Source organism: Cetorhinus maximus, chromosome 12 (assembly GCF_964194155.1).
Source record: "Cetorhinus maximus chromosome 12, sCetMax3.hap1.1, whole genome shotgun sequence".
In the NCBI taxonomy this organism is placed as follows: Eukaryota; Metazoa; Chordata; class Chondrichthyes; order Lamniformes; family Cetorhinidae; genus Cetorhinus; species Cetorhinus maximus.
Window position 1 is genome coordinate 24,888,868 of NC_135890.1, and position 13,164 is coordinate 24,902,031.

At 41.9% G+C, this 13,164-nt stretch overlaps 1 protein-coding gene across 14 annotated transcripts in view; it reads right to left on the minus strand.

Moving 5' to 3' along the window:
• The window catches only part of kmt2e (lysine (K)-specific methyltransferase 2E), a 135,314-nt gene extending 122,214 nt beyond the window's left edge, over positions 1-13,100 (minus strand). For 5 of the 14 annotated variants that reach the window (XR_013578108.1, XM_078553195.1, XM_078553200.1 and 2 more), the window contains exon 1: positions 12,787-12,916. The gene's annotated coding sequence lies outside the window, so the exon portion shown is untranslated. Of the gene's footprint in view, positions 1-12,786 lie in introns of all 14 variants that reach the window. The other 9 variants (XM_078553201.1, XM_078553203.1, XM_078553196.1 and 6 more) reach the window with 5 other exon arrangements.
• Between the last annotated feature and the right edge of the window lie 64 nt (positions 13,101-13,164).

Sequence of the window (13,164 nt, forward strand, 5' to 3'; positions counted from 1 at the left end):
GTTGCAGACACATATATATAGGTTGAATAAGTGGGCAAAAATATGGCAGATGGAGTATAATGTGGGAAAATGTGAAGTTGTTCACTTTAACAGAAGAATAAAAATGCAGGGTACTACTTAAATGGAGGGTGATTGCAGAATTCCGAGCTGCAGAGGGGTCTAGGTGTTCTCTTGCGTGAGTCACAAAAAGTTAATATGCAGGTACAGCAAGTAATTAAGAAGGCTAATGGAATGCTGTCCTTTATTACGAGAGGAATTTAACCTAAATTAAGGATGTTATGCTTCAGTTATACAGAGCATTGGTGAGGCCACATTTCGAATAGTGTGTGCAGTTTTTGTCTCCTTATTTAAGGAGGAATGTAAATGCATTGGGAGGTAGTTCAAAGGAGGTTTACTAGATTGATACCTGGAATGAGCAGGTTGCTTTGAGTAAAGGTTAGACAGAGTGGGCTTGTTTCCAATGGAGTTTAGAAGAGTGAGGGGTGACTTAATTGAAGTATATAAGATCCTGAACCATATTGACAAGGTGGATGTGGAAAGGATGCTTCTTCTTGTGGATGAGTCCAGAACCAGGGGGCACTGTTTTAAAATTAGGGGTTGCCCTTTTAGGACAGGGATGAGAAGAATTTTTTTTTGAGGGTTGTGCGACTTTGGAACTCTCTGCCTCATTCATTGAATATTTTTCTTGACAATAAATAGAAACAGGAGGAAGCCATCCAGCCATTTAACCAGAGGAAATGGTTTCACTCCATCTACACAATTGAACCCTTCTAATATTTTAAGCAGCTTGATCAGATCGTCTGTAAACCTTCTATAGTCTACTCTGCTGAAACCCAGAATTGAACCAATAACTTTTATGCCTTCAATCTAATCATCTGCAACTGAACTATTTCAAACCCCAGGCAATAGGATCAAAATCCTTCTCTGATCATTCTATGTAGGTTCAGCCGGTGCAGACACAATATGTTCCTGAGTTTAATAGCCCAGAGAAGAGGAGCTTAAATCCCACTGTGACAGGTTGTGAATTTAAAATTCAGTTTAAAAAATCTGGAAATAAAAAATGACCATAAAGCAGTTGTTAAAAAACCAACTGATTCACTAATGTCACTTTAGAGAAGGAAACCTACTTAACCTGGTCTGGCCTATACTTGACCCCACTTCCACAACATGCTCTCAGAAGGCAAGCCACAGTTACCACCTTCTTAGGGCAACTAGGGGGCAATAACTGCCAGCAATACCCACATACCAAGAATGATTTTTAAAAAAGCAGCTCCCTGTTGGTCTTCTATCAAGTATTTTCCCTGACAACTGCTTAGTTTGACCCACAGAGCAATCAGCAGGGGCATTGTTCACAATCATTCAATTCTCTTTGGATTCAGGAATAATACCCGAGGACTCGAGTTCCTAATGTTAAGCCATCATTCAGGAAAGGGGAGAGGGATAAAACAGGAAAATAGAGGCCAATCAGCCTAACATTGGTGATGGGGATGTTACTACAGCCCATTGTCAGGGACAGAATGAACTTTTATTTCGAAAGATATGAATTAATTGTGTAGAGAGGTCTGGATTTGTTAACCAAATTGTTTCTGACTAACTTGATTGAATTCTTTTAGGTGACAGAGAAGATTGATCAAGTTGGTGCAGTAAATGCTGCATATATGGACTTTCAGAAAGGATTTGACAAAGTACCACAAAGGAAACTTAAAAAAACAGAAGCTCATGAAATTCAGGGGAAAATGTTGGCATGGATACAGAATTAGCTCTCTCAGAGGCACCAAGGATGGGTGTTTTTCACACTGTGAGGTGGTTTGCAGTCCTGCTCCTGAAGGGTCAGTTTTGGGTCCATGACTCTTTTCAGTTTTTATAAATAACCTGGGCTCCAGTGTGGGGACCAGCATTATAAAGTTGGCAGATGATATAAAACTTAGCAAAGTAGTAGATCATGACGAGGATAGTTACAGGCTTCTGGATGACATAAACAGGATGGTGAAATGGGCAGAAGATGGAGTTCAATGCAGAGAATGATGAACTGATGCATTTTGGGAGGATTAATTTGAAAAGAAAGCATATTAGAAATTACACAATTTTGGGAAAAGTACGTGAACAGAGAGACCTTGGTGTCCATTTACACAAACCCTTAAAGGCACCAGGGCAAGTTGATAAGATGGCTAAAAAGCAGTTGGGTTACTTGGTTTCAGAACATAGGAAGAGAATATAAAAGCAGGGAGATCATGAATCATTGGTTACGCCTCAGCTGGAGTAGCGGACAATTCTGCGCACTGCACTTCAGGAAAGATATAAATCTCTTAAAAATGACACAGATGGGGTTTCCCAGGATGTTACCAGGGATGAGGAACTTCAGTTAGAAGGAAAGATTGGAAAAGTTAGAACTGTTCTCCTTGGGAAGGAGAAGGCTAAGAGGTGACTCTAATAAATGTTTTCAGGATGATGAGAGGTATTCATAGGGTAGATATTCCCACTGGAGAGTGGATCACTAACCAGAGATCCTAGATTTTAAATCTGGGAGGCAGTGGCATTGTCACTGGACTAGATTTCCAGAGACCCAGGGTAATTCTCTGGGGATCCAGGTTCGAATCCCACGACAACAGAAGGTGAAATTTGAATCCAATAAAAATCCAGAATTAAACGTCTGATGATGACCACAAAACGATTGCCGATTGTTGTAAAAACCCATCTGGTTCACTGAAATCTGCTGTCCTTACCTGGCCTGGCCTACATGTGACTCCAGACCCACAGCAATGTGGTTAACTCTTAAATGCCCTCTGAACAAGGGCAATTAAGGGCTCCCACATCCCATGAATAAATAAAACAAAATTTAAGAACTAGCGAGATTAGGAGAATGTTTTCACTCAGTTATTAGGATCTGAGATGCTCTAACTGAAAAGGTGGTGGAAGCTGATTCTATGGCTGGAATTTTACCAAATCATGGGTATTTTACCCATGTGCAAGGGAGGTGTTGGGTAGCCTGCTCACCCATGGGGCAATTAATGGTCACTTAAGGTCCTCCACCCACCATTGCTGGGATTTTTCCCGTGGTGGGGAAGGCCAAGTGTCGAGGCCACCAAGTAAAACCTGGTGCCACCCTGGGCAGACTAGGGGGTGCCTCCTGGTCAGGAACGCTCTGCCCATTGGAAATACCCCAAGGTAATCGCCCTGCCCTCCCCAAAGTTTCCCCTCCCCCCACCACCCTCTCGATCCCTACCCCTCACCACGGCCTGCTAGCCTGGCCCCAGAATCACCTGTGTGTTTGGACTCCATAGTTCCTGGTCTTTGGGGACTGCCTGCAGTCCCAGCAGTGGCCACTGCTCCAGGTGGCATTGCTGGGGCAAGAGAGCTGCCGGTCATTTGATTGGCCAGCAGCTCTCAGAGGAGGGCCTTTCTCCCAATGGGGACAGCCCGACAGCTGTAAAATGGCTGTGGGGTCAGTCAGCCAAGTGCAGATGGGCTCACCCCCAACTTTAATGGCGGGAGTCGAGGCCACTGCCCCTCACATAAAATTCAGCCCCATGAATAATTTTAAAAGGGGGTTGGACAAGAACTTATGTATCAGGGACTTGCAGAATTATGGACAAAAGCGTGGATATGGGGCTAAGCATGACTGCTCTTTCAAAGAACCAGCATAGGTATGACAGGCTGAAAGATCTCCTTCTGTGCTCGAAGTTATTGTTTCTATGTAAAAAAAAGATTCAAAACAAAAATAGCGTTGTTAAAAAAGTTTTGAGCTATTTTTGTTTTCGAACATACAATCTTGACAGAAAGCCTTGGTTACCACCAGAACCGAGGTGGGTGAAGACCACCCCCCGCCACCACCCACCCTCTGCTATGTATTCTGAAAGTAAAGCCCACTTAATGTACATGGGAAAGATTACTAAATAGTCTGCCTCCATGTTATTTTTAAGGCAGAAGTAGATAAGGTCTTGTTAGGCAAGGGAATCAAGGGACATTTGCCCAGGAGAGAGGCAGAGAGCAAACCTGGTTAGAGAACATACCAAAGGCAGCTGCTTCAGCTCTAGAACGTCAGGTTTGAAGAAACAAAATGAAGAGTGACATCACAGGAAAACCATAAGTTCATTGGCTGGTGAGGAACTGCTGTTAGGGAGTGTCTTTAAATAGCTGTAAATTAGAAAAGCATGTTATCTTCAAAGAAGTAGCTACTTGGATTTAAGTAAGAATCACTTGGAATAGGGGAGTAAATTTAAGTCAGGGTCAGTAAAATAAAGTAACATAAGTAAACCAAAGTACATTAAAGTTAACATAAGGAAAGTAACGTTAAGACATGACAGGCCAGCTTGGTCATGTGGAATGCATGTCCTGTAATATGTGGGAAGTTGTGTACACTGCTGATGTCCTAGATGATCACATGTGCAGGAAGTGCTGCCAGCTGCAGAAACTTGAGCTTCAGGTTTCGGAACTTGAGCGGCATCTGGAGTCACTATGGCGCATCCGCGAGGCTGAGAGCTATGTGGATAGCACGTTCAGTGAGGTGGTCACACTGCAGGCAAAAAAAGAATGGGTGGCTGCCAGGCAGTCCAAGAGAACCAGGCAGGTGGTGCAGGAGTCCACTCACAAATCGGTTTTCTGTTTTGAATACTGGTGAGGGTGTTGATTCCTCAGAGGAATGCAATCAGAGCCAGGTTTGTGGCAACACAAGTGGCTCGGCTGTACAGGAGGGGAGGAAGAAGAGTGGAACAGCAATAGCGATAGGGGATTCATTAGTTAGGGGAACAGACAGGCGTTTCTGCAGCCGTAGATGTGACTCCAGGATGGTATGTTGCCTCCCTAGTGCCAGGGTTAAGGATGTCACCGAGCGGTTGCAGGACATTCTTTTGAGGGAGGATGATCAACCAGAGGTCATGGTTCACACTGGTATCAATGACTCAATGACTTAGGTAGGAACGGGGATGTGGTCCTGCGATCAGAATTTAGAGAGCTGGGTCAAAAAATAGCAAGCAGGACCTCAAATGTAGTAACCTCTGAATTACTACCAGTGCCACGTGCAACTGAGTACAGAAATGGGAGGATAAGACAAGCGAATGCATGGCTGGAAAGATGGTGCCTGGGGCGGGGGGGTGGATGCAGGGCTTTAGATTCCTGGGGCAGGCTCTGGGGAAGATGGCGCCTGAACAAGACGGACAGGTTGCACCTGAACAGAGCCAGGACTGAGTTCCTTGCGGGTGTTTTGCTGGTGCTATTTGGAGGGCTTTAAACTAACTTGGCAGGAGTGTGGGAACCAGGAGAGCGTGTCAGAGAGAATGCCAGGCAGCACAAAATGCTGGGACAGACAGATAGCATTAGTTTAGAGAATAGTAAATTAATAGGTGGAGTCGGAGTAAGGGTGAAAGTCATGAAGTTTAAATCAAGATTACTTTGCATGTATGTGAATGGAGTATAGTAAATATGATTGGGGAGTTACAGGCGCAGATTGCCATGTGGAAATACGATGTTGTAGCGATAAGAGAGACCTGGCTTAAGGAAGGGCAGGACTGGGGGTTAAATATTCCTGGGTACAAGGTGTTCAGAAAAGACAGGAAAGGAAGAAAAGGAAGAGCGGTGGTGGTATTGGTTAAGAAGAGCATTGCAGCACTGGAGAAAAAGGATGTCCCAGATGGTTCAAGGACAGAAATAATTTGGCTAGAGCCAAGGAACAAAAAGGATGCAATTTCATTGATTGGTTTCGTCTATAGACTACCAACTGTTGGGAAGGATGTAGAGGAACAAATCTGCAGGGAAATTACGAAGAGATGCAAACATTATAGAGTAGTAATAATGGAGGGTTTTAATTACCCGAATGTAGACTGGGAGAGTGATAGCGTAAAGGGCAGAGAGGGGCAAGAGTTCCTAGATTGCGTTCAGGAGTATTTTCTACAGCAGTATGTGTCCAGTCCAACAAGAAAGGATGCACTGTTGAACCTGGCTCTTGGAAACGAGGTGGGCCAAGTAGATCAAATGTTAGTGGGGGAACATTTAGGAGACAGTGATCAATATATTGTAAGGTGTAGGGTGATGGTAGAAAAGGACAATGTGCAATCCAGAATAAGAATAATTAACTGGGGAGAGCCGAATTCAATGGGGCAAGAACGGAGCTGGGCCAGATAGACTGGAACCAAAGGTTGGCAGGAAAAACTGTAGCTGAACAATGGGCTACTTCCAAAGAAGAAATGGTTTGGGCATAGTCAAGGTATATTCCCTCAAAAAGGAAAGGTAGGACAAACAAATCTAAAGCTCCCTGGATGAAAAAGGAGATACAAATTAAGGTAAAGAAAAAGTGTGTTTATGACAGGTGTCAGGTAGAAAATACAACGGAGAACCAAGCGGAATTACAGAAGTTTCAGAGGGGAGGTGAAAAAGCAAATAAGAGAAGCAAAGGGGGGATCATGAGAAAAGACTGGCAGCCAATATAAAGGGGAATCCCAAAGTCTTCTATCAGCACATAAATAATAAGAGGGTGGTAAAAAGAGTAGGGCTAATTAGGGACCATAAAAAGGATTTACATATAGAGGCAGGGGGCATGGCTGAGGTGTTAAATGAATATTTTGCATCTGTCATTACCAAAGAAGCAGATGCTACCCAGGCCACGGTGACAAGAGGAGGAAACTCTGTTACTAGAAGGGTTCAAAATTGAAAAGGAGGAAACGTTGGATAAACTGTCAGTACTTACGATTGACAAGGCACTGGGACCAGATGAGATGCATCTACGGATGTTGAAGGAAGTAAGAGTGGAAATTGCAGGGGCACTGGCAATAATCTTTCAGTCTTCCCTAAAATCAGGGTAGGTGTCAGAGGACTGGAGAATTGCAAACATTACGCCCTTGTTCAAAAAGGGTTGTAAGGATAAGCTCAGCAATTATAGACCAGTCAGTTTAACTTCAGTGATAAAAGCAAAGAACTACGGATGCTGGAAATCCAAAACAAAAACAAAAAAAACAAAAATACCTGGAAAAACTCAGCAGGTCTGGCAGCATCGGTGGAGAGGAGCACAGTTGACGTTTCGAGTCCTCATGACCCTTCAACAGAACTAAGTAAAAATAGAAAAGGGGTGAAATATAAGCTGGTTTAAGGGGTGGGGGGGGTGGACAAGAAGAGCTAGGTAGAGGGCCAGTGATAGGTGGAGATAACCAAAAGATGTCACAGACAAAAGGACAAAGAGGTGTTGAAGGTGGTGATATTATCTAAAGGAATGTGCTAATTAAGGGTAGAAAGCAGGACAAGCAAGGTACAGATAGCCCTAGTGGGGGTGGGGTGGGGTGAAGGAATCTAAAAAGGCTAAAAGGTAGAGATAAAACAATGGACCTTCGGTCTGCAAAGCGGTCACCCAGTCTGCGTTTGGTCTCTCCAACACCTTCGGTCTGTCCGCAAGCATTACCCAGATCTCCCTGTCGCTTGCCATTTCAACACTCCACCCTGCTCTCATGCCCACATGTCCGTCTTTGGCTTGCTGCATTGTTCCAGTGAAGCTCAACGCAAACTGGAGGAACAGCACCTCATCTTCCGACTAGGCACTTTACAGCCTTCCGGACTGAATATTGAGTTCAACAATTTTAGATCATGAACTCTCTCCTCCATCCCCACCTCCTTTCCGTTTTTTCCCTTTTTTGTTTTTTCCTATAATTTATATAGATTTTTCTTTTCCCACCTATTTCCATTATTTTTAAATGTATTCCCATCCATTGTTTTATCTCTACCTTTCAGCATTTTTAGATTCCTTCACCCCACCCCCACTAGGGCTATCTGTACCTTGCTTGTCCTGCTTTCTACCCTTAATTAGCACATTCCTTTAGATAATATCACCACCTTCAACACCTCTTTGTCCTTTTGTATGTGACATCTTTTGGTTACCTCCACCTATCACTAGCCTTCTACCTAGCTCTTCTTGTCCCAACCGCCCCCCCACTTAAACCAGCTTATATTTCACCCCTTTTCTATTTTTACTTAGTTCTGTTGAAGGGTCATGAGGACTCGAAACATCAACTGTGCTCCTCTCCACTGATGCTGCCAGACCTGCTGAGTTTTTCCAGGTATTTTTGTTTTTGTTTTAGTTTAACTTCAGTGGTGGGGAAGCTTCTAGAGAAAATTATTTGGGATAGAATTAGTGGTCATATGGAAAAATGTGGGTTGATTAGGAAGATCCAGCAAGGATTTATAATGGGGAATTTGTGTTTAACTAACTTGGAGGTTTTGAAGAGGTAACAGAGAGGATTGATGAAGGTAATGCTGTTGATGTAGTGTACATGAACTTTCAAAAGGCATTTGATACAGTGCCACACAACAGATGTGAGAAAAGTTACAGCTCATGGAATAACAGGGATAGTAGCAACTGAGTTGAGTTACTGGTTGAGTAATAGGAAACAAAGGGTAATGTCCAATGGATATTTTTCAGGCTGGGGGAAGGTTTGTAGTGGAGTTCCCCTGGGGTTGGTACTGGGACCATCGCTTTTCCTGATATATATTAATGATCTAAATCTTGGTATGCAGGGGATAATTTCAGTTTGCGGAGGATACAAAACTTGGAAGCATTGCAAACTATGAGGAGGACACTATAGGACTTCAAAAGGACAGAGACAAATTGGTGGGCAGATAGGTGGCAGATGAAGTTCAATGTGAAGTGTGAGGTGATTCATTTTGGTAGGAAGAACATGGAGAGACAATATAAAATAAGGGGTACAATTCTTAAGGGGATGCAGGAGTAGAGGGACCTGGGTGCATATGTGCATAGACCATTGAAGGTGGCAGGACAGGTGGAGAGAGCAGTTAATAAAGTATACAGTATCCTGGGCTTTATTAATAAGGCCATAGAGTACAAGAGCAGGGAGATTATTCTGAGCTTATGTAAGACACTAGTTAGACCTCAGCTGGAGAAGTGCGTACAGTTCTGTGTGCCACACTATAGGAAGGATGTGATCCCATTGGAGGGGATACAGAAGAGATTTGCAACAATGGTTCCAGGGATGAGAAACATGAGTAATGGATGAGATTGGAGATGCTGAGACTATTCTCCTTGGGGAGGAGGAGGCCAAGAGGAAATGTGATAGAGGTGTTCAAGATCATGGATAGACAGGGCTGGATAGAATAGATGGGGAAAAACTGTCCCCACTCGTCAAGGGATCAAGGACGAGAGGGCACCGATAAAAAGTGACTTGCAGAAGAAGCAAACGTGATGTGAGAAAAAACTTCTTCACAGCGAGTGGTTTGAGTCTGGAATGCACTGCCTGGAAGTGTGGTGGAGGCAGGTTCAACTGAGGCATTCAAGACGGCAACAGACGATTATTTGAATAGAAACAATGTGAAAGGGTACAGGGGAAAAACAGGAGAATGGCACGAAGTCATGGTGCTCATTTGGAGATCTGGTGCAGATACAAAGGGCCAAATGGCCTCCTTTTGCACCATAACAATTCTGTGATTTATCAGGGGTAGATGGGAATGTGGAATTTGAAACACAAAGATCAGACATGATGTTAATGAATGGCGGTGCAGGCTTGAAGGGCTGAATGGCCTAATTCTGCTCCTATTTTGTACGTTCATCACACTCCTGATCTGCACCTTGTAGATGGTGGACAGGCTTTGGATAGTCAGGAGGCAGCTTACTTGCTGCAGAATTCCCAAACCTTGTAGCCACTGTATTTATGATGGTATAGTTAGAATGCTACAATTGACATCAGCATCATAGATCAGCAAGGAGGAAAATCAGCCAGAATTCTCACTGATTGCTGTTTAGTGACTAGTGAGAATGTCACATATCTGGATATTGGACTGGAAATAATACTGATAATACCCACTCTCCTATAGCCAAATATTTAGATAGACAATAGTACAAACTCTTGCATTAAATACATACAACAGTGCATGTTTGTGCCATGTTAGTCTTACTGAAGTAATATTAAGAGATAATAAAAGGGACAAACCACAAGTCAGGACTATGGTGCAATACTCTCTACTTGCTTGGTTAAGCATGGCTTGAACAACATGAGAAACTCGACACCTTAAATGTTCACTCCCTCCACCGCCGGTGCACCATGGCTGCAATGTGTATACCAAGTACAAGATGTACTGCAACAACTCAACAAGGCCTCTTCGACAGCACCTCCCAAATTGCAATCTCAAACACCTATGACAGGGCAACAGGCATGTGTGGAACAGTACCTCCAAGTTTCCCTCCAAATCATACATCATACAGATATTTTGCTGTTCCTTCAAAGCTCACTGGGTCAAAATCCTGGAACACTCTCCCTTACAGCAGCTTCACTACATGGACTGTAGCAGTTCAAGAAGGCATCCCACCTTCTCAAGAACAATTAGGGATTGGAAATAGACAATGGGCTCAATGTCACTCACATCCGGTGAACTATTAAAAAACTGACCACAGGAGGTAGAATTTCAGGAACATCAATTCAACCAGTTGAGAAACTGTGTTGTACTTATCTGGAGATTTTGACAGGCATATAAGAATCTGACTGAACTATAATAGCAACCATTTTAATTAGCAAAAATGTCATATATATAGGTAAAAGTTGATTTGCAACTTTTAACCAGTATTTAACACTTCTTGACAACAATACAACTGATATATGTTAATATTCACAGCACTAAGGACTTTCCTGCTTGTATGGAGTTTACATTATTTATGTTCCATCTAAGATGATCATGAAACAGGTTTACTATTTTAGGTGTCAACTGGCCTATGGTGGTGGACAGCCCAAAATCTAATCATGCTATTACAATCTTAGTTATATTTTGGCATCTATGGTTTAATAGTGAGAGGTGTTCGGTTTACAATACTCCAAACCAGAAGTAATATCAATTCCATCTCCAGAAATAAAAGTACAAAGCAGTCTCTGCATTGAATCCAACTGTATAAATATAAGATTGTTAGGCCAATAACTTATGATATGACCCTGTGACATCTTCATAGCTTGTAAGTTTTGGCCTGTTAGATATAAACTTCCATTAAAATAAAATTAAAGATATAAATAAAATTGCCAAACATTAATTCACATAAAATATAAACTTAACAAGCATATTGTGGTGCAAGTAGCAGAACAATGCTTTCGTGATTAAAAACATTAACCCTGTCCACCTGCTGGTAAATGATGATTTTGGTCTGTAAACTTATTTACGCGTGCAGGAAATCAAAATAACTATCAGCCATACACCAGAGTTACTAATCGTCAAACATTATATTTCAATGGAACTGGGTATTGCATTTTCCTCTGTGCTATCATATTCAACGTGTTAGGCCACTCCGGCACCTGTAAACATTAGGCCACCTTGCTTCAACATTCAAGTAGCCAATGAACATTCATCTTTAAAATACTCAAGACTAATCAGAGTGTATTATAGACCTAAAATTCACATCAGCAAATGTAGAATTGAGCGTCCGAATGGCATTGTGGAATTATATTTCTAAAACCTTAATAGTTTTCTTTAGAAGATTGATAGATATCCCAGAAATAAATATGAATGTAAAGCAATGTACAATAAACCTAAAAGATTGGCTTTTTATTTGCAATCGGCTTCCAATACTGCAATAACTTGAGGTAGATGAAACGAGCGCCGCATGGGGTGTGGAGAACCCAAGTGGATTAGATTTACTATAATACCAAATGTCCGCCATTTTTCCTGACAGAGCAAAGGACAAAAGAGTAGCTTCACACTCTTTAAAGGTATATGATTGTAACAGCCTATTTCCTCATGCACCTTTCGGGACGATTTACAAATTTTACCAATTTTTTAAACATAAGCTGCTTCAAGGATTGATGAAACGAGAACCAAATCGATTTTTCTTTAAATGACCAGTCCCGTCACTTGTCAGGAATATAATTCACTGCAAATTATACAGGAAGTTGGAAAGTAATGTATTCTTAATTTTACTACACTTCCTTAACTTGAACTTAAAAATATCTCCCCTTGCCAACCCCCAAAAAGGACGAATGATATTTTGGGACCGCACACAGGAGCCTATTCAGAACTAAACATATCTACTTAGAAACTGTGAATATGAATTAAAATCAGTTGTAAAAGGGAAAGTTTCCAATCCCAATCTAAATAAATTCCAAAGATAAACAAGTCCACCCTCCCTCAAGATGTTTTGGTTCCACGTTTGCAGTGGTCCACCTTCCCATCACGAATTCGAAGTACGTTATCTGTGGTACAAAGCTTTTAAATGTAATTATTTTACGTAGTTCGTATTGACAAAAGTCGAACTACATTTAAAAATAATTGACTAACTAAAATGTAGACATATTTAGTGAGAATCCTTCAGAAAAAAGGCTAAAATTTAAGAAATACTTAAGCATTAACGTCGCATTATATATCTAAACATTGCCCGTTGCTAGGTATTCTATCATAATCAGAGAGATGACAGTACGTGCTAACCAGAGAATATATCACAGGCACGTTTCTTTTCACTTTGAGAACTAAAATGGAGTAAAACGGAAATGTTTATTTATAAAAGTCCAAGTGAGACCAAAGTTGAAGAATACTAGGATTCAAAATTTGACATAAATGCATTTTAAAACATCCATATATACAAGTAAATTAATCACATAGATGCTCGAAAAGGGAAAGTGTTGTTATGGACTGTAATCCCCTAAATTAAAAAAAAACGGTTCACTAAACCCGCCATATTTCGCGTTGTCAGTCTGTAACCAAACCTACCACCTCGGTCGCAACAGAGGGGAGGAGAGGGGGAGGGAATCAACGCATATTTTCTTTCAATTGTACATTTCCTCACAAAATACTTCTGACAGATGCCATGTAACATCATCTTACCTGAAGAGTCCACCGAGCTGACAGAAAGACTCCGTTTAACTCGTTTTGCCAAACCAAAACAATGCAATATAATCTCCAACACAACGTAAATACACAAATAGCCCTATAAATTTTGATCACCCCGCAGCACCAACTCTGCAATTTTAAACTCGATCGTCTTTCTTGAGCAAAAAAAAAGAGGATTAACCGTTACAAAATATTTAATCTCACGTTGAGAAGATTTCTTTAGCTTTTTTGAACAGTCTCTGTGGAATCTGTTGCTATCTGTGTACCATTTACTCCCCTTCTTTGGAAAATGGCGGCTACGGAACGTCGTTCTACGGGGCTGACGGGGCAGTGGACAAGGGCGGGGAGCTTAGCACGCATGCGTACACAGAA